This window comes from Myotis nattereri (assembly GCF_964212035.1).
Source record: "Myotis nattereri genome assembly, chromosome: 2".
NCBI lineage: Eukaryota > Metazoa > Chordata > Mammalia > Chiroptera > Vespertilionidae > Myotis > Myotis nattereri.
The window spans coordinates 57,820,419-57,842,533 of NC_138076.1; the positions used below are offsets into that span (position 1 = coordinate 57,820,419).

The 22,115-nt window shown below is 38.0% G+C and overlaps 1 pseudogene across 1 annotated transcript; it reads left to right on the forward strand.

Annotated features, from left to right (window-relative positions):
- The first annotated feature begins 17,996 nt into the window (after nt 1-17,996).
- LOC308513719 (small nuclear ribonucleoprotein F-like) lies at nt 17,997-18,260 on the forward strand (annotated as a pseudogene). The gene has a single exon. The product of its transcript is annotated as a small nuclear ribonucleoprotein F-like (transcript).
- The last annotated feature ends 3,855 nt before the right edge of the window (nt 18,261-22,115 follow it).

The window sequence follows — 22,115 nt, forward strand, 5'->3', positions numbered from 1 at the left end:
AGTATGATTTTAGCAAGAACAAAGTGTTTACTCTTTGTGCTAAACAGTCACAGCCTGAACTAGGAAAACAAAACATACCGAGCCCAAGATACAATGCTCAGGGGAGTGACTAATGCCAACGGTACAGGTATAATTATTATTTATTTATTTTTCTGGCTCTGCTGTGGGAACCTTGGGTCTCCATCCCTCTGAGTTTCAGAAATCTCAATCTTCAGGAAGTGATTCCAGCCACACCTTTCATCCTAATCCCTAATTTAGTTCAGGAAACCAATAAGCTACAAATGGACACACCAGGATGTTTTCTTAACCCTCAGTGGGGACTCAAAGGCAGGAGTGTTTATTCATCCCTGTATTCCTCCTTATGTCCTTGTTGGGATTAGCACATCTGACAGGGCATCAGTGTATCCCCACAATAGGCCCAGTTTTATTGGCAACCAAATAGGTTCTTAATTTTAATATAAAAATAATAACACTCTATCCATGATCAAAATAGAGAACTTTGTTACTCCGAGTCCTGGAAAAGAGCCCAGAAGAGTATTATAAACAAAAGGAAAGACACATTCTAAGGAGTCAACAGTTGAAAAAGTGTTTTGCTCTCAGGTAGCATTGTGCAAGCAGAAGAAGAAAAGTTTAATTCCTATGACTCTCAGAATTTCCAAAAGAACACTTAAAATCTTCCTAGCAATGAGTCCATGTATATATATATATATATATATATATATATATATATATATGCATGTGTATACACACACACACACACACACACACACACACATATGTCTCCATCTATTCTTACTTATAATCCAAATTTCCTTCCCGGAAAATCTCTTTAATAATATCTTAGAAATTATATCTGGTAACAAGTTTATTGAACTGTGATAGAAGTATTTTAAGCAAAAGAAAATTATCCAAAGTTATTTCTTTTCATTTGAATTACTGACTATAAATTTGATATCTGTCCGTACATGTAAAAGACATCGAATTTTGGTAAGCTGATGATCAACCTAGTATTAAATAAAAATTTCCTATTTTGGAAAGAGGAGAGATGTTACAAATCATGTTCAAGAGCAATTATATGTGGGAAGCCACCTATTGTCTTCTCTAGCAGAGAGGTGTAGACAAGGAGCCCAGAATTCTGGTGACCCTTGAAGCCCTGGCAAAGGTCAGGGCTATGCACCCACTGGTTAGTCCAGACAATGGTAGCTGAAGCAACTTCCCCACCAGATAGTCATGTAAATCCTTACTGATAAGATAGTCTGTCTGTTATTGGAAATTGTCTGCTTAAGGGCTATAGGTGTATCCCAAACTGAACAAAAGGATGGCAAGGCTTGAGCACAAGCAGAGTCTATCCTCTTGGGATGGGTCTCACCTGGCCCCCCAATTTCCAACTTATTATTACTTATCTTATCTCTTTCATTTGCATACAGCCCCTCTTCCAGAGCCTGAACCCTGAACCATGTGGGACATGGGACATTCACAATTATCATCCTCCTATATAATAAAAGAGAAACATGCAAATTAACTGTCCCTCTGCTACACTCAAGTCACACCCACCAGCCACGTCCACCAGCCAATCAGGAGTGAGTATGCAAATTAACTCAGCTAAGATGGTGGCGGCCTCGGAGCTGAAGCAAGCAGGAGGCTTGGGTTGCCCCCAATGATGGAGGAAGACAAGTTTCCCGCCTGCCCTGGCCAGCCCTGGGCTCTGCTCAAGGTTACAAAGTTTCAATTATAAATGATAAATAATCCCAGATTCCTGCTTCCAGCCAGACCTGGGCTCTGCTCAAGGCTACAAAGTTTCAATCATAGAAGATAAATAAGTCCCAGAAAAAGAAAAAAAGGAGAGGCTGGGAGCTTGGTCACCAGACTGGCCAGGCACCCCAGTGGGGACCCCCCACCCTAAAGGTGGTATGGCCAGCCTGAAAACAGCCATCAGCCCCTCACCCAGGTTGGCCATGCACCCAGTGGCACCCCAGTGGGGACCCCCACCCTGAAGGGCAAACCAGACAGCCCCCACCCATTCACCAGGCCTCTATCCTATATAATAAAAGGGTAATATGCAAACTGACCCTAACAGCAGAAAGACTGGGAATGACTGGTCACTATGATACACATTGACCAACAGGGGGCAGACGCTCAATGCAGGAGCTGCCCTCTGGTGATCAGGGCGCTCTCACATGGGAGGACTCTGCTCAGCCACAAACAAGGCTGCCAGCTGCCAGTACAGCAGTGGTGGCGGGAGTTTCTCCTGCCTCCTCAGCAGCGCTGAGGATGTCTGACTGCAGCTTAGGTCTGCTCCCCACTGGCAAGTGGACAACCTGTGAGGGCTCCAGGGTTGCCAGAGGGATGTCTGACTGCCATTTTAGGCCCGATCCCTCAGGGAATGGGCCTAAGCCAGCAGGTGGACATCCCCCAAGGGGTCCCAGACTGTGAGAGGGCACAGGCCGGGCTGAGGGACCCCCCGAGTGCACAAATTTTTGTACACCGGGCTTCTAGTTATAATATAAATAAGCTTTATATATATATATATATATATATATATATATATATATATATATAATCAGTTTATATATTGACCACGGTTTTGCTTAAGAGATTTTTTAAAATGTATCTTTCTTTACTTGTTTTTATATGCTATTAAAAAGAGAGAGAGAAAGAAATTTTACCTTTTATAGAAGATCTCAGTGTAGAAAGAAGTCAGCTAATCAATTTCTTATAAAGAGAAATAGATGCAGCAAAGCAAACACAAAATTCCAATTTTTAGTCACTAGGAGCCATACCCGAAATGTAGACAGAAATAAACATCTCATTTAAACATACTGATGTTACAGTCACAAAACAAAATATTTCAGGAGGGCTTGGTTCATCTCTTACTGTGTGTGATAATTTTTAGTAGAGGCCCAAATGCTGTTGTGTATTAAATGAAGAAAGAGAAACATATGTTAATATAATAACAATAGCTTTTTTTTTCTCTTTGTGAGAGAAAAATCTCAAGTGACTTTTCTTGGTTACTTTGGGTGATGGACCAATCCTGGAATGTTGGAGGGAGAATATAGCACAGGGTGTTAAGGAAATGTGGATGGAACTGATGTTCCAACCAATGCGCTAAAAATATCTTCCTGCTAGGAATTCCTTTTTTATCAAAAGACATGGGGGCCAGTTTCCCATCCTGGGAGTGCCTTGCGTTCTCTGGGAAGCAGTCTAGCCTTTTTGTATGCAAAACCTTTATTGTGCCTTATCTGGAAATCTAAATAAAAAGTGCTACTCAATTAAAAGATACTTGAAATCATCTATCTTTGAAATGGAGAATACAGCTGTGATATATATGGCCTAACATGTTTTGAAGAAAACCAAATAGTCACACACACAAAAAAAGCTTATTTATACTCTCCTGGAGGAAAGAGGAAATCATTTGAGAACAAATATTTTGCAGAGGAAGCCAGTCACAAATCTTACCTCATCAATTCTAAACCATAAAGAATGATCCTCAAGCTGTAGGTTATAAACTTAAGCAAAAAACATTTTGCATATGAGAAGAGAATTTCTTAGACCTACTCTCAAGGCAGGTCTGTTGTCATTTATCTTTATTTAATGAAACTTCCAAAGACTAGAAATACAATTCTCTTCTTTATAGGTTTGTATTTATTTTAAAAATACTGTGCTAGAAACTGAAGAATAATAACAATAATTTAATTTTATCAAATGCTATATTACAGGTTCTTATTAGAGTACTTCTTATTATTAACTTATTAAACCATCATAAACACCTGATAAAGTAGGCACACTTGGCATTAATATTTTTTAGATAAGGCAGCCTGCCTGAGATTGCAAGAAGAGCTCAGTGGCAAAGGCAAGCTTTAAAACCATGCCAACTGCCTCTACATCCATGTTTGTAACCACTGTGCTGGTTTACCTATGACTTTTTAAAAGATAATTAATTCTTCATTTTTCTACCTTGTTGATGAGATCTTATATTTATTGTAAAGCAATGGTTGTCAATTTTCCTTTTCAAAATGTTTCAGTTGAGTGCATGTCCTGTATTCCTCTTCTTTTGTTTATAACTTTGTGTGTGTTTTTAATCACACATGATAAAAAAATAATAATTACAATTTTTTTTTTTTACCCAAAGGAAAAAAGTTATGGAAGAGCTATTGGGATCAAAAATTAATATTTGCATTATTTTTTTTTTTTTTGTAATGCAGTTATCTTACCCTTATAGTAGCATTTTAAAGGTTGAAACTCAGGATTTTTGTTGAAGAATGAGAAGGAAAACTCAACTCCTTGCATTTCCAGTTCCCACAAGTTTGCTTCTTTCTCTTTATAGCACTCGCTCCTGTGCTGATTAGAGTTTTAAGAGGTTTGTTGATTAATTCCAAGTGATTCATACAGGGGCCCTTAGCATTTTTCTTATTCCCTGAATAGATTAAGGGCTTCTGCGTGGGGACAAATAAGAAAAAATACTGTCTGTGGAACCTTGCCCAGGTTGGCTGGTGAGGAGGAGAAAAGGAGCTCTAACAGCTAAAATGAGTAACTGATTTATCCAAAAATGGAAGAACCTTCTGTCAGCAACAAAAATGGGCAAGTACCTAGTTAGACCACCATGGAAGAACTGCACTATTTCCTTTAATTAAATAAATATTAATATTTGACTTTAATAGCATTTAGGATACTTTCTAATCACTAAATTGCACATAATTCAGTCATCCAAATTAGAGCATAATCTAATAAAAATTATACATTTTATTGTTCCTTTCTGCTTCAAATTCAAGAGAGAGAAGGAGAGAATATGCTTGTGCTATAATGTTATGAATGTAAGAAAGTGTTATAATTTCCAACAGATACACTATTATTTTTTGGTGTTTTTACTACTTAAGTTCATCAGATAATAGCTTTAGTAAATAAATAGGTAATGACATAGCAGAGGATTTTTTTCTCCAAAGCTAATCTTCAGCAACTGCAAAACACATTTTCCTGCATTCACTTCATTTGATAAATTTGTAAACATGTCATTCCTTTTTATACCCTTATCTCTCCCAACTATTGATGCTAGATTTATATGCTACCACACGAAGCAGACTTTTGGAAAGAATAAATGGAAAGACCCTTAAATGCACCTGTTTTGTCAGAGTGATGTGCCCCTGTTACTGTGATGCTCTGCTTGTGTTCTGCATTTCCCCAGAGTGCTGGGAGTTTGGAACATCTGGCCACAAGGACAGAAAAAATTATTGTCCACTGAGGCCTTGAACAGATCCAATCCTTTCCTGGTAGCAGAGCATTCTCATTCATGCCTGGGATAGACTGGGATCCCATCCTGCCTTGGGAAAGGATGCAATACACTGGTGATGACCAAGCAGATGTGGTTTGGGGAGGGAAGGTTCTGCTAATTCCTGTCTCTGGCATATCATGGGGATTTGGTGGCTTTGGGATATTCCAAAAATGCCACAATCACTGTTTCTAAGAGAAGGGGACTCTTTCTTAATCAACTAAGCAGGACTGTGATGAAAGGGTGAGAAATATGAGCATGGAGTTATGGTACCTTCTGTGGGGCATCAAGAGACAAACCATAAACATGAAGATAAGCCCGATGGTAATAACCAATGGGAACCTTACTTTGAGATGTTTCACATGCTTTTTGATGATTTCTAACTTTTACATTTATCCAGGCTGTCCTTCCCAAGCCTTGAAACTAACACTAGGATTTAGGGACAATTCTTCAGGAAATATGTACCAATCCTTCTTGTGACAGCCAGTGAAGTAGGAAAGATGGAAAGACATCTGTCTAGGAAAGTACAGTCAAAAAATTGAATTGAATTAAGGAGAGCAAATTAAGTTTCTTATTTGACATCTGTGACAGTAATATAAAGATGAATTTAAAAATCAATAAAAAATATAATTTTAGGTAATTTTTCAATCCCGGCAAACAGTAGAATATCATCAACCCAATATTAAAATAAAGCCAAAGGCTTACTGCCACTAGTTTTTATTTTCTAATATTAATATTAGGAAATATTAATATTAGAAAATATAATAATACTAGAGGCCAAGTGCACAGATTTGTCCAGGGCCTGTCCAGCCTGTCTTGCCCGGTCCCAATCAGCCGGACCCCAGGAGCAAGCTAACCTACCGGTTAAAGCATCTGCCCCCTGGTGGTCAGTGTGCATCATAGCGATTAGTTGAACAATCAAATGAATGGTCGAACACTTAGCATATTAGGCTTTTATTATATAGAATTTTCTAATCATTTTATTTCTAATCAGGATTATAGCTTTCTGATGCTGTTAATATTAGCCTAAACATTAGGTAAATGCTTTGCCTAGGTGTCCGTATTAGGCATGAACAAAATAATTTTTTAAAGGAAAAAAAGAGATAAAAATACATATTCATGATAAATAATCATATACATATAAATTATGAATATGTATATAACATAAATACATATACCTTCCTTAGAATTCCCAAGCAATTATAAAGATGGTGCTAGTGTTGCTGTCTGGAAGGAGCTAATAGACTGATTCTTAGTTATTATAACACTCAATTCTCGGTTCTGGAAAATATTGTCTTGTAATTTTTAAAAAGTTTCTTTATGAATACACAGTTTCTGATGTTTAATGACACAAACTTACTTTTAGTTAGTGTTTTGTTTTTAATAGGTAAAGGTGTTTTACAATATGCAAGCTTATTCACTCAGGGTTAAAATTCTTTACACTGATGAAATACCACAATCCCAGTTTCTGAAGTTGGTCAGTGTCTGGGAGGACCTCTACTTTTCTTTCACACCAGCTGCAGGGGCAGGTGGGCAGGAGAGCCAGGCTGCTCCAAGCACCTGCCACACATTCATTCTGGGTGCCCAGGCCTACGGGTTCCCTTTAGGACATTCAGATCAGTGGGGTACGGCTCCCTTGGCCACAGTCTGCTGGCTGCCTCTGCCTTTGCCACCACCTCCTACTGCCCTGGAAGCACCCCCAGAATGCTGTGAAAACCCTCTGGAAGTGGGCTGCGTGGGTCCCACCAAGCAACAGTGTCAGGAACTTGGTTGTTAACTTGACTGGGATTTATGCAGAGTGGATCCAAACCTCTGAGGATCACCAGAAACCAAGGTCTGGCTGTGCCCTGCAGCGCTCCTGAGACCCCACGCCCTAGTAATGCTTCCCCACACCCCACTGTGTGTTGGCTTGCCAGCTGTCACTGTGTGGACTGTGTGGTCCCCGAGTGTCCTGTGGTCCAATTTGCCCACAGTCGCGTGGAGGCTGAAGGCGAATGAAACTGGAGAAATTAAAGACCACACTGCAGAACCAGCGCAGGGCTGCACAGCGAGATGGCTGCCTGCACCCCTTGGATATGAGATCTTGGGCCCTTTCCTCAAAGCATGGTTTCCATTCCTACCTGATGTGGTCACCTTTGTTTCACAATTAGTATTTTACATTTAAATTGCTCAGTTCCGCCCTAACCGGTTTGGCGCATCGGCCTGCAGGCTGAAAGGTCCCACCCAGGTTAGATTCCGGTCAAGGGCATGTACCTTGGTTGCAGGCACATCCCCAGTAGGAGGTGTGCAGGAGGCAGCTGATCGATGTTTCTCTCTCATCGATGTTTCTAACTCTCTATCCCCCTCCCTTCCTCTCTGTAAAAAATCAATAAAATATATTTTTTAAAAATTGCTCAGTTCCATATGAAGGATCCTCGGTTAACAGGAAGATCCAAACATTGGACTGAGGGCTGAGGAGAACGCACTGAGTCACCTCTCCTGAGGCTGCGCTGCAGGAACTCACCCCGAGGACCCTTACCCAGGCCCCACGCACACCCCGGGCGGCCTCTGAGAACACAGGTCACTTCTGCTGACCCACCACAGTAACACCTCTCACTGGCTTAGCCCTTATGTTAGTGCTAAATTAAGAACAAAAATAATAAAAGTGAACGTGTATCTGGCCTACTCTAAGGTAAGTTGGTGTTAAGTAGTTTGTCCATATGTGATAAATGTACTCAGGATAGGTTCTTTTAACCATATGATTAGCTAATTCTTATTTACATTATAATCCTTAATGTATGTGCTCATCCACTTTATTCAGCCAGTGCAGATTAGCTGGGGAACTAGAATATTAATGTGGGGAGACAGATGGAGGAAGGTTGGTAGAGACAAGATAGAGAAGTCATTTTCAAACAGATGAAGCAGAAAAAAGAGAAATCCAGACCTGTGTCACCCTACAGGACAGCATACATGTTTGTTTTTTAAAATGACACTGTATTTTCAAGGTAAGTTTGTTTCAATTATCATTTAGAAATTTGTCTTAGATAAATTTCCATCCTAAGGGATAAAAGTGAAGAAGAAAAGATAACTACCTTAAATAGGTAAGAAATAGGTAGGAACAGTTCCTTCTCCTGAAAAATAGATTACGCACCGTGTTTATAATCAGTGTCATTTTTATATGTAAATTTTTCTAATTGAATATGCTTCAGGGAGGAAAACAGCTTTCTTATTAATCATGAAGACCTTTCACCTCTCTATCCCTAAACTAGGAATTAAACTCACCAACAATTTTTTTCACGTTTCTACTTGGTCCTGAGTGCTCCTTCTGCTTCTCCACTTCCTGCCATTTAGCAACTCAGAGTCTTGCCAACCTGGATAAACACAATTAGGAGAATTTATTTTCAAAATGTTGTATTTGGAGAAAACAGCACTCATTGACTGCGCCTGTGTTGGGACGTTACCTCTCAAACTGCCAAAGCAGACACAGCATTTTTGTTAAGGTTATCTGTAGAGCTTTACTCACGAGGCAAAACATGTCACATCCTCTTACGTAACACCTCAAAGTTCACGACCTTTTCTCAAAGGTCCCTTTTTCCATGTAACAGCTCTCATTATTGTCTCTAGGGTATATATTATTACAGCCTCGGCAAGAGATTGTACTCTGGCTCATTCCCTAATTCCCTAAGGAAAAGTATGACATCTTTTTTGTTCTGATGACATACAAAAATGTACCTCTCTTCAGTGTCCCCAGGCCCTCTTTTCTCCATTTGCTCACAGTTAAATTTAACCTCTTTATCGTTTCAGCCTCTATGACATTTTTTAATTGATTGATTTTAAAGAGAGAGAGGAAGTGGGAGAGAGAGAGAAAAAAAAAAAACACAACAACAACAACACATCAATTTGTTGTTCCACTTATTCATGCATTCATTGGTTGATTCTTTAATGTGCTCTGACTGGGGATCGAGTCTATAGCCTTGACATATGGCGAGGACACTAACCAACTGAGTTACCTAGCCAGGATTATGACATTTTATTTAAAATTCTATTATAGTATTTTAATATTGAATAATAATTATTTTATTTTATAAATATTTATTAAGGCTTTATTCTGAACCAGGCAATTAGACATACTAGTATAATGAATATGAACTAAATAAACATTCATGCACTCACAAAGATTTATGATTTAGCAGGGGACTCAGACAATGGACAAGGCAGCATAGTGAGAAGTAAGCTATAATAGAATAAGGACAGTGACTGAGAGCAGCCATGGGGAGGACCTCAGGGAGGAAGTAATAAGAGAAGACTTAATTGAAGAGATTATTTATAAGTTGAAATTTATCAATGATGAGAACATTGTCAGGTAAAGAGCTAAGGTGTGGAAGCTGGAAGTGACTGCTGGGTGGAAAGGGAAGACATTTTAGACAAGGGGAACATCATGTTCAATGTCAGGGAGTAGAACAGAGAATGGTAAAGAAAGCAGCTCAATACAGCAGAAGGCAGTTTGAAGGAGAATTGCTGGGAGAAATGAAGCTGAAAAGGAAAGCAGGGGCCAGATCACAAAGATGTTAGTGCCAGCAGTTCTCAACTTGTGGGTTGCGACCCCTTTGGGGGTCGAACGACCCTTTCACAGGGGTCGCCTAAGAAAACACATATATATTTACATATTGCTTTTGTGATTAATCACTATGCTTTAATTATGTTCAATTTGTAACAATGACATTGGGGGTCACACAACATGAGGAACTGTATTAAAGGGTCGCAGCATTAGGAAGGTTGAGAACCACTGTGTTAGACCATCTAAGGGAGTTTAGATTTTATCCTGGACAGTGTGGAATCACTGAAGGGTTTTAGACTGAAAATGACAGGATTTGGGTTGTATTTTAGAAAAATTACTGCTATAGATGGAATACCACCCCCCCCCCCAACACACACACACACACACACACACACACACACACACATACACACACCAAATACATTTGTTAAAACCTATTCCTCAATATGACAGTATTGGGAGGTGGACCTTTGGGAGATGATTGGATCACAGGGGCAGAACCCTCAGGCATGGGATTAGTACCTTTATAAAAGAGTCCCAGAAAGCCCTGGCTGGTGTGACTCAGTTGGTTGGACATTCTCCCATACACCGAAAGGTTGCCAGTTTGATTTCCCATCAGGGCACATGCCAAGGTTGTGGGTTCAGTCCCCTGTAGGGGGTATGCAGGAGGCAGCTGCTCACTATTTCAGCTCTCACATTGATGCTTTTCTCTCTCTCTCTCTCTCTCTCTCTCTCTCTCTCTCTCTCTCTCTCCTCCTTCCTCTCTCTAAAAATCAATTAATATAATCTTTTTTTAAAGAGAGATCCCAGAGAGCTTTCTTGCCTTTTCACCATGTGAGGACACAGTGAGAAGACAGCCATCTTTGAACCAGGAGTGGACTTTCACCAAATTTATTGGCCTTTATCTTGTACCATGAAGCCTCAGAACTGTGACAAATAAATTTCTATTGTTTATAAGACACCCATACTATGGTAATTTGCTATAACTGACCAAACAAACTAAGATAATTGCTTTATCTGCAATAGTGCAATCAAATTAAAGGTCTGAAGTCAGAGAAATCTTTTGTGAGGTTGCTGGAGTTGTTGAGGTGATCTTAATGGTAACTTGAGCTCAGGCTGTGAGAGTATGAATAGAAAAAAATGGATGCTTCACAGAATTATTTAGAAGATAGCACCTTGAGAAAATGGTGATTGCCTCTATGTTGGGCAATTGAGTTGGTCATTGGATGCCATTAACTAAAGTGGGATCACAAAAGGAGAAACCAGTTGGGAAAGAGACAATGAGTCAAGATTGGATATGTCAGGTTTTAAGTGTAGAATATTGACAATGTCCAGGAATAAGGAGAAGGAGGAGGAGGAGGAGATAAGGAAGAAAAAGGAGGAAAAGGAGGAGGAGGAGGAGGAGGAGAAAAACTCAAAAGAAATATCTAGGGTGGATTTATAGTTTGGAAGTTAATAGCAGAAAAAAAAATTGAAGGCACAGGAGACAGATTGTTTAAGGAAAATGTAGTGTAGGAAAACTAAGCTGTCCCAGGAAAGACATCCCCTTGAGTCATTACCTCTTATATGTTGATTTATTTATGTCACACTTATTGGGTACAATTAGTTAATTGTGTGTAATTACCCAATAAAAATAATTATGTGAGTTGCTATGGAAGGAAAATATAATACATTCTATAAAGACCTATTTTCAATGAACTTATATTTAAGTTTTAAATAAATTATCAACAATGAGGCAATACAATAATAAAAAAAGAAATACAAATAAAATTTAGCATTAATACTAAAGTGTCAGATGAATAGGACTGACCAAAAGTTGTGATGTTTAGGTAAGAGATAAACTTTTGGGGAATGTAGCATCCTGAAAAAGCTGATGAAGCCTTAGCAGGTTCCTGAAATCTGGGTAATCATGTTAAAGTAACTGCATAAAGCGGAGAATGTGGAGGAGTGTTTTGAGAGAGCTTGAGATCATCATGGTTGCAATTGAGGAACCAGAGAGGAGTAAAAAGAGATGTGGCTGAAAAGATTGGGACCAGACTGTGAACTCTTGCTTATCTACCTTCATCACCCAAGGAATCTTTGGCCAAGGAAGGACAGCATTCTTTTCTACTGAGTATGAAAGACGCTGCCTCAAAGTTCTTTTTAACCTTGTTTTTGGTCAGTGGTTCTCAAAGCAGGATCTGCAGATCACTGAGAGCCCTTGCTTCTCCTTCAAGGAGTCTACAAGGTCAAACTACTTTCACAATAGCAAAAAGATATCACTTCATTTTTCACTATATTGACCTTTTCACTGAAAGGAAAAGTGCTGGCACCTTAGCGCAAATCAAGGCAGTGCAACAAAACTGTTGTGATAATTGAATTCTTGAACTCAATGCACTCACAGCGGAAAATCTAAAGCTGGTTTCAATTAAGAGGCAGTAAAATAATTCATTTTACTAAATCTTTGAGTTCATGTCTTTAGGAAGTCATGGGGTCCAGCTGGCATGGCCCAGTGATTGAGCATGCACTAATGAACTAGGAGGTCATGGTTTGATTCTGGGTCAGGGCACATGCCAGGGTCATGGGCTCAATCCCCAGTGTGGGGCATGCAGGAGGCAGATGATCATTGATTCTCTCTCATCATTGGTGTTTCTATCTCTCTTTCCCTCTCTCTCCCTCTCTGAAATGATTAAATACACACACACACACACACACACACACACACACACACACATATATATATATATTTTAAAAAGAAGCCCACTGGCTAGCATGGGAATTACAAATAAAACATTTCTACAGCCTACAGAAGTATGATGGTCTCAGAGAAAATCACTAGTGTTAATAAGTTGTGAGTTAAACTAGCTGCTTTTATCATGGAACAGCATTTTTATTTGAAAAATGTAAAATAATGCCTGGCCAGTGTGGCTCAGTGTTTGGGTGTCAACCTGTGAACCAGAAGGTCACAGTTCGATTCCTGGTCAGGGCACATGCCCAGATTGCAGGCTCGATCCCCAGTGTGGGGTGTACAGGAGGCAGCCAATCAATGATTCTCTCTCATCATTGATGTTTTTATCTCTCTCCTTCCCCCTTCCTCTCTGAAATCAATTTTTTAAAAAGTGAAATAATGGCACACTTCTAACTAAATGTTGTTTTGTTTTGAAAGAAATTTCCTTTGGAAAATATAGTTATTTATGCGTTACTTATGCTCTCATGTAATGGGTTCTTTTTATTTTAAATAAATGAATACAGGGTGGGTGGGGCAAAACTAGGTTTACAATGTTCATAAGGAAAATAATATAATCATTAATAAATAAATAATAATACAAGAATAAACTCTGTGTTCCATGTACTTACAACTTAAGCCTAACATTTGTCCCACCCTGTATTTTAAAAAATTATTCTGTTTTATTTCCTGAAACAACATATCCCATAGTCAAAACTCACACCAACTAAAGATCTTTGGGGACTTCAATATTTTAAGAATGAAAAGAATTCCTGAGACCTAAAAGTTTGAGAACTGTTGTTCTCGGTCACTAAAGGTTGTTATATAAGTTTAGTGATACACTGAAAGTGTTAAACCACTATCTCTTACACTTATATAGTATCTTATCATTTAAAAGGGCCCTCACATCAAATAATTTGAGCTACATTGGTTAGGAATCTGAGAGTCAGAGTGGTTAAGTAGCTTAAAAAGATAACACTGCTAGTAAAGTGTGAAAACTAAGACTAGTTCTGACTCCCAGTTCAATGCTTCTTCCACTATATCCATTTATCTCTACTTTAGATTAAACATACTTTCAGTACTCTCCAGAGTTCAAATCCTTACAACTCAAACCTTTGTAATTTCACTGTCTTGATTTCATGGTTCTTGCATTTGCTTAGATGTCGACTTTGTCAATGTCAGTGGGCAACATAACTTCTCTTAAGTAATGTATGATGTGGACACACATCCTAAATTAAACTAGCCTTTATTCCTAATAGATTACTGCTCTCAGTTCCCACCCAGTGCTTCCAGATAAATTCTTCCTACTGACCTAAACAGGCCCCTTTTTCTGTGGCCCCACCCGGAGGAAGTCACTGGTTATCCTTAGGTTTATGGCTCCTACTCTTGTAAACCCCTAAATGGAGATCACACTGACCACATAGTACTCCCAGGCGCCAACATTCTGGCTTGAGTTTAATTTTGAGCCAATTTAGTGTGATAGGATTCTATGAGAAATTTCTATAGTTTCTTCCTTATGTGCTACAACTGAACGCTCAAACGTCCTTCAGTTTACTCAGGTGTTCTAGTTTGCACTTAATGTTGCACTGTGAAGTGATTGAGCTATTTCTGATACTATTTCTCAATATGGTTTTGGGGATTATTCTGATAATCTTTCAGTATCGTTCTTGGTTTCATAGTAGTTTCATCCCCTCAGTACTTCTACAATCCTTTGTAACTTCCTCTACTCTTCCTGTCACCCTGTATTATTATTTGTTTAACCATATATTTTTAACCGCTTTAGAGAAAAGATTGCCTTATTTTTATGTCTTCGCATTGAGCACTGTGCCTAGTACACAAGAGGCAAGCAATAAATATTTAATAAATAAATGTGGGAAGGAATGAATGAAGACACTGCTTGATAATTAATGATTTGCCTAGATTATGTATGGATCAATATTATTCAAAATTCTCAAAATATCATATGCAGAGGTATGGATGGAAATACCTTAATACCCTGTGTTTGAAAATGTAAAAGGCCATGAGCAGCCCTTGACAAAGAAGATTACTACAAGAAGTCAAGCCTTGTTATAAAGCTTTGAGACAGTGTGATGTTGGCTCATGGATAAACATGTATGGCAGTGAAAAAGAAGAGCATGTCTAGAAACTGACCCCTCATTGAAACTGTCACCTGGTTTATAACAAAAATGACAATGCAGTGCAGTGGAGAAAGATAGCCTCTTTGGGTCAGTTGAATATCTATAAGGAAAAAGGTTAATTATGATCCCATCTCCAACCTCATACAGCACACATAGTTCTGGATGTTGAGAAGATCTAAATGTTACAGTAAAATAATAAAACAGTTAAAAGACAATATCAAAAATCTTCATGACCTTCGACTAGGCAAAGATTACTAAAGTAAGATCTGAAACCCACCAGCCATAACAGAAAAAACAATTTAAGCTTCTCTATTAAAATTAAGAGCTTATGTTGTCAAAACATAATGACAGAAAAAGCAATACATAGAATAGAGAAGATATTTGTTAGACATATATTAAGCAAAAAAACTGATTTCCAGGATATATAAGAACTATAAATCAATAAGGAAATGGCAGATAATGAAATCAGAAAATGGTCAAGTCTCTTAAACAGACATTTTACAAATAAGAGCATCCAAGTTATTAACATATAAAAGAAATTCAACTTCAATAACCATCAAGGAAAGGCAAATTAAATTTCCCAGTATACCATTTACATACCCATCAAAATAACAAAATGAAGAAGACAATATGGTATTTCCTGAGATCATGAAGCACTTGTATACTGCTGTTGAGAATGCAAATCAGTTCATCCAATTTGAAAAACAATAGTATCTACTAAACCTTAATTTACTCAAATCCAATAACCTAGCATTTACTTCTAAATATGTAACCCACTTAAACGCTATTATGGACTAACTTGTGTCCCCTCCACCCTAAATTCATATGCTGAAGTCCCAACCACCAAAATGACTGTATTTGGAGATAGTGCCTTTAAGGAAGTAATTTATGCTAAATGTCGCCATAAGGATGGGCCTAATCCAATTAGACTGGAGTCCTTATAAGAAGAGAAAGAGACCCCAGAAGTATACATACAGAGGAAAGGTCACTTGAGGTCATAGCAAGGAGGCAGTTCCTGGCAAGCCCAGGAGGGAGGCCTAGAGAAACCAAACCTGCTGACACTTTGATCTTGGACTTCAACCTCCAGAATTGTGAGAAGATAAATTTTGGCTGTTTAGGATACCCCCTCTGTGCTATTTTGTTATGGCGGCTCTAGCAGACTAATGCATTTGCATTCAGATATTCACACACACTCAAAAAATATAAGAATGTTCCTAGCAATACTCTTGAGAAAAATCAAAACCTAGAAACAGCCCAGATGTCCAAGTGCAGAAAGAGTGTACAAATTGTAGTAATGTATACAATAGGATATAATTAGGCAGTAAAGATCTATAAGTTACAGCTAGACACAGAAACATGAATCATATAAAACTGTGGTACATCTACACAGTGGAATACTATGCTGCAGTAAAAAAGAAGGGGTTTTTACCATTTGCAACAGCATGGATGGAACTCGAGAGCATTATGCTAAGTGAAATAAGCCAGTCAGAGAAAGATCAATATCACATGATCTCACTCATTTATGAAATATAATGAATAACTTAAACTGATAAACAAAAACAGATCCAGAGACAGAGAATCATGGATCAGACCGTCAAACCTCAGAGGGAAGGTAGGGGAGGCTGGGGGTAAGGGGGAGAGATCAACCAAAGGACTTGTATGCAAGCATATAGGCCTAACCAATGGACACAGACAACAGGGGGATGAGGGCATGAATGGGGGGATGGGGGGTAATGTGGGGATAAGGACACATATGTAATAACTTAATCAATAAGGAAATTTAAAAATTAAAATAAAATAAAATAAAAAATTAAACATAATGTTGAGCATAAACATAAACATAAAAGAAACCAAGTATAAGAGAATATATATTGACTGGTTCTATTCATATAAAGTTCTGGCGAATCAGTCCAAATGAATCTGTGGTGTTAGGAATCAGGAGAGTATTTATTTAACCTCGGGGGCAGTAATAGGAAGTGAGTACCAGGGGCTTTTCTAAGATGCTTGTATCACTCTGATTCTCAATTTCAGTGAGTTCTAGTTACATGTTTTGTAAAAGATCACTGTTATTTATACAGTGTTTTGTATGTATGTTATATTTCAATAACAATTAGCAAGCATTCTGGGATTCAAACCGTGGCTGCCTAGCTTCAAAACTCTGGATATCCCATTACACTGTTAAATAGTTTTATATTCCAATCATGGCAGGTAGTCTTAGATATCTGTGTACAGTCTTCCATAATCTATAGTGACAATTCATATCATTAAATATCTTCTAGAATTTTACTTGGACAAAATAGCTCCATGTAATAAAATCCTCTTTACTAAATCCCCCCCCCCCTTAGTTTTTCTATCAGAACGTTGTTGTTCTCACCAGTTCAGAGAGCAAATATCTGCCATACGCATTGTTTCCTCCCATGAAGCTCAGAAGCAGGAAAGGCTTTTGCCTCTCACAAAAACCCTGCATGCTTACACTGACTTAAAGTTTCCCATGCTGAGTCATCCTGGGACTGTCACAGAGTGCAGGGTTTTAAAGGGACTGTTTTAAGAAGAAGAAATAGAAAGAGAGGAACATAGATCTAAAATAGACTGCAATACATAATTACCTATCAATAAGAACCTTAAGTGTAAGTGGATTAAATGCTTCAATCAAAAGACTTAACAGAGCTGAATAAATAAAAAACATAACCCATATATATGCGTCTACAAGAGACTCAACTCCAAACAAAAGGTACACCCTGGCGAGAGTGAAAGAATGGGAAAAATATGCTGTGCAAATGGAAACAAAACAAAACAAAAAAGCAAGTTGGGGTAGCAATATTTATATTGGACAGAATAGACTTCAAGACGAGATAAATGAAGTCACTACATAATACTAAAGGGATCAAACCAACAAGAAGATATAACCCTTGTAAACATATATGCACTACACATAGGAGAACCTAAATATATAAAGAAAATCTTGGTGGACTTTAAGGGAGACATCCATAGCAATACAGTCATCATAGGGGATTTTAACACCACGCTGTTATCAATGATTAAATGCTTCCAGACAAAAAATCAACAAGAAAACATCTACCTTAAACAACACACAAGATCAGATGGATTTAATTGATATTTACAGTACATTTTGTCCCAAAGCAGCAGACTATATATTCTTCTCAAGTGCACATGAAATATTCTCAAAGATAGACCACATGTTAGGACGCAAAAAAAAGTCTGTATAAATGCAAAAATATTAATATCACTCTCTTGAAGCACCTCGGTCTGGGTTGTGCAGTAGGCATTCCAGGCACAAGGGATGGATGAGAGCTGGGTAGGTGGTGAGTAGCCTACAGCATTTTTTTTGTCATCATGACGAGTTTACCCCTCAGTCCCAAACCTTGCTCAATGGATTAACAGGAAAGCCAGTAATGGTGAAACTTCAGTGGGAGGATGGAAGACAAAGACAACCTGGCATCTGCAAATAGCTACATGAACATGCCACTTGCAAACACAGAGGAACACATAGATGGAGCCTTGTCTGGACACCTGGGTGAAGTTTTAATAAAGTATAAGAATATTCGTTATATCAAGAGTGTTGAAGAAGAGCAAGAAGATGGAAAAATGAGAGAATAGCATCTTTTCTGAAGAATTTTTTAAATATATATTTTTAGACAATAAAAATTTGTTTTTTCAACTTGAAAAAAAAAGAAGATTGAAATCACAAGCATCTTCTCAGATTACAATGGCATGAAAATAGAAATCAACTACAATAAAAAAAAATCTCAAAAACTTTATAAGGTCCGGCTGGCATTGCTCAGTGGTTGAGTGTCGACCTATGAACAAGGAGGTCACTGTTAAATTCTCAGTCAGGGCACATGCCCAGGTTGTGGGTTGATTCCCAGTGGAGGGTATGCAGGAGGCAGCCGATCCATGATTCTGTCTCATCATTGATGTTTCTATCTCTCTTTGTCTCTCCATTCCTGTCTCTGAAATCAATAAAAACATTTTTAAAGAAAACATTCAAACACGTGGAGGCTAAATAGCATGTTATTAAATGATGAAGATGTTAACAATGAGATCAAGGAAGTAATAAAAAATTACCTGGAAACAAATTAAAATGAACACACAGCAAAAGCAGTACTGAGAGGGAAGTCCATGGTATTACAGTTCTACCTCAAGAAGCAAGAAAAATCTCAAATAAACAATCTAACCCTGCACTTAAAAGAACTAGGAAAAGAAGAAAAAATAAAGCCCAAAAGAAGGAAGAAAATAATAAAGATCAGAAATAAATCACATAGAGACTACAAAATCTATACAAAAGATCAAGGAAACCAAGAGCTGGTTCTTTGAAAAGGTAAAAAACCTTTAGCCAGATTCATCAAGCAACATAGAGAGTAAATAAAAAGCCCCGAGTAAATAAAATCAGAAATAAAAGAGAAGTAACAACTGACATCTCAGAAATACAAAATACTATGAACAACAATGTAGCAGGATACAAAATTAATATCTAGAATTCAGTGGCAGTGTATCAGAAAGAGAAACCAAGAAAACAATCCCATTTACTATTGCAACCAGAAAAAAATAAGGTACCTAAGAATAAACTTACCCAAGGAGATAAAAAACCTATACTCAGAAAACTATAGGGCATTGAAGAAAGAAACTGAGAAAGATACACACAAGTGGAAGCATATACCATGTCCATGGATTGGAATAATTGACATCATTAAAATGTCCATACTACCCAAAGCAATCTATAGATTTAATGCAATTCCTAATACCAATGACATATTTCACAGATGTAGAGCAAATATTCCAAAAATTTATATGGAACCAAAAAAGACCCCGAATAACCTTAGCAATCTTGAGAAAGAAAAATAAAGTTGGAGGAATCACAATACCCAATATCAAACTATACTACAAGGCCATTGTAATCAAAACAGCCCGTTACTGGCGTAAGAACAGGCATGTAGATCAATGGAATAGAATGGAGAACCCAGAAATCAACCCATGCCTTTTTAGTCAATTAATTTTTGACCAAGGAGGCAAGAGCATACATCAGAGTAAAGACGGTCTCTTCAATAAGTGATGTTGGGAACATTGGACAGGTACATGTATTTTTGCTGATATATCTCCTAGGGCAAGGGGGAAAAAATAAACAAATGGTACTACATCAAAATAAAAAGCTTCTGCACAGGAAAGGAAACCATCAGCAAAATGAAAAGTGAACCCACTGTATGGGAAAACATATTTGCTAATGATACACCTGATAAGGGATTAATTTCCAAAATACATAAAGAAGTTACACAACTCAACACCAGAAAGACAAACAATGCAATTAAAAAATGGACAAATGACCTGAATAGACACTTCTCCAAAGAGAACATACAGATGGACAATAGACATCTGAAAAAAATGCTCAGCATTACTAATCATCAGAGAAATGCAAATTAAAACCACAATGAGATATAACCTCACACCTGCCAGAATAGCTGCCATCAACAAATCCACAAACAACACATGCTAACAAGGATGTGCAGAAAAGGGAACCCTAGTGCACTGCTGGTGGGAATGCAGACTGGTGCAGCCACTGTGGAAAACAGTATGGAGCTTCCTCAAAATATTAAAAATGGGACTGCCTTATGATCCAGCGATCCCACTTCTGCAATATATCCTAAGAATCCTGAAACACCAATTTGAAAGAATATATGCACCCCTAAGTTCACAACAGTGTTATTTACAATAGCCATGCTATGAAAACAGCCCAGGTACCCATCAGTAGATGAGTGAATAAAAAAGCAGTGGTACATTTGCACAATGCAACATTTCACAGTTGTAAAAAAGAAGAACTTACCTTTTGTGACAGCATGGATGGGCCTGGAGATTATTATGCTAAGTGACATAGCCAGTCAGAGAAAGACAAATGCCATATGAATTCACTTATATGTGGATTCTAATGAACAAAATAAACTGACCAACAAAATAGAAACACAGCCATGGATACATGGAACAGACTGATAGCTGTCAGAGGGGAGGTGGGAGGAGGGAACTGGATGAAAGAAGATGAAGGGATTAGCCAAAGAATGTTTATGCATAAATCATAGACACAGACAACAGTACGGTGTTGGCCAGAGGGAAGGGGTGGGTGAGGGTTGGGTGGAGGTGGGAAAAGGGGGAGAGGGCAGAAATGAGGACATCTGTCACAGTGTCAATAATAAAAATAAAGTTAAAAGATAAAATAAATAAAAGTTTTCAGAAACGTTTTAACCTCCAATTCATCAAACACACTCATGCTCTCCCGTACGGCAAGTGTAGTATATGGGTTTTCTCCTATTGCTTTTAGCTCATAACTTTCCATTTAGAACTCACCAGTACTTACTCTTTCCTTTAATGATTTTCCTGTGGATCTATCTAATTATTTCCCCAGTGATGAGTCACCTGAGGCACGTTTCTCAAAAGTGGCACAAACCACAGGAAACCGCCCCCATGTCCACAGATTCTCTACTCACTTATTTAAAATTAATTAAACCCTAAAATGTTCAAGTCAAAGTCTTTAATGTACTTCATTGATTAGCAACTGTTCCAATTTCTAAATGTACATTGCTTTATGATTAAAAATAATAACTATTTTATCTTAAAGGATATATAACTAAAAGAAAGGTATATAATGAATACTCTCGGTAAATAAAATCATGTATTTGCATCATTTTTCTACTTATTTTCTACTACATTATCCACTTTCTTAGTTCTGTTTGAAAGACATTCTGTTTGAAAGAAAAATTTCAAACCCCAGAATTTGCCAAGTCAGAATTTTCCTGCTCCTTCACCACCTTCTGTTTTATTGTCAATAGCCATATTTGCCCCTCAGCCACATTCTCAGAAAAGACATTCATTTACACATATCTCTCTCAGCTTCTGCACATCCTACTTCCAGTGCTCTCCAAACACTGTTGCTAGAATTCCTCTTTTCCTGCTGATCAAAGAAGGAAAATTAAATTCATTTCTCTCTCTCACACAGTACTTTAGGAAAAAAATTTCATAGGAAATTAGAAAAACCCAAACATATGATATTTTCCAAATTTAGCTGAAATTATAAAAGACACCCCCACCCCCTTGGGATAAATAAAACAAATGGATTTTCATTTGAGAAAAGTAAATGCATTGCAATGTTTTAAGAAAAACAAAACAAAATAAAAATGTTACTAGACTAGGCACAGTGCAAGTCTTAGATGGAATCTCTTACTCTTTTTTTTTAATGTATTTTTATTTATGTCAGAGAGGAAAGGAAAGGGAGAGAGAGTTAGAAACATCAATGATGAGAGAGAATCATTGATTGGCTGCCGCCTGCACATCCCCTACTGGGGATCGAACCCACAACCCGGGCATGTGCCCTGACAGGGAATTGAGCTGTGGTCTCCTGTTCATAGGTGGACACTCAACACTGCGCCACAGCAGCCGGGCAGGATTCCCTTACTCTTGACTATCAGGGGC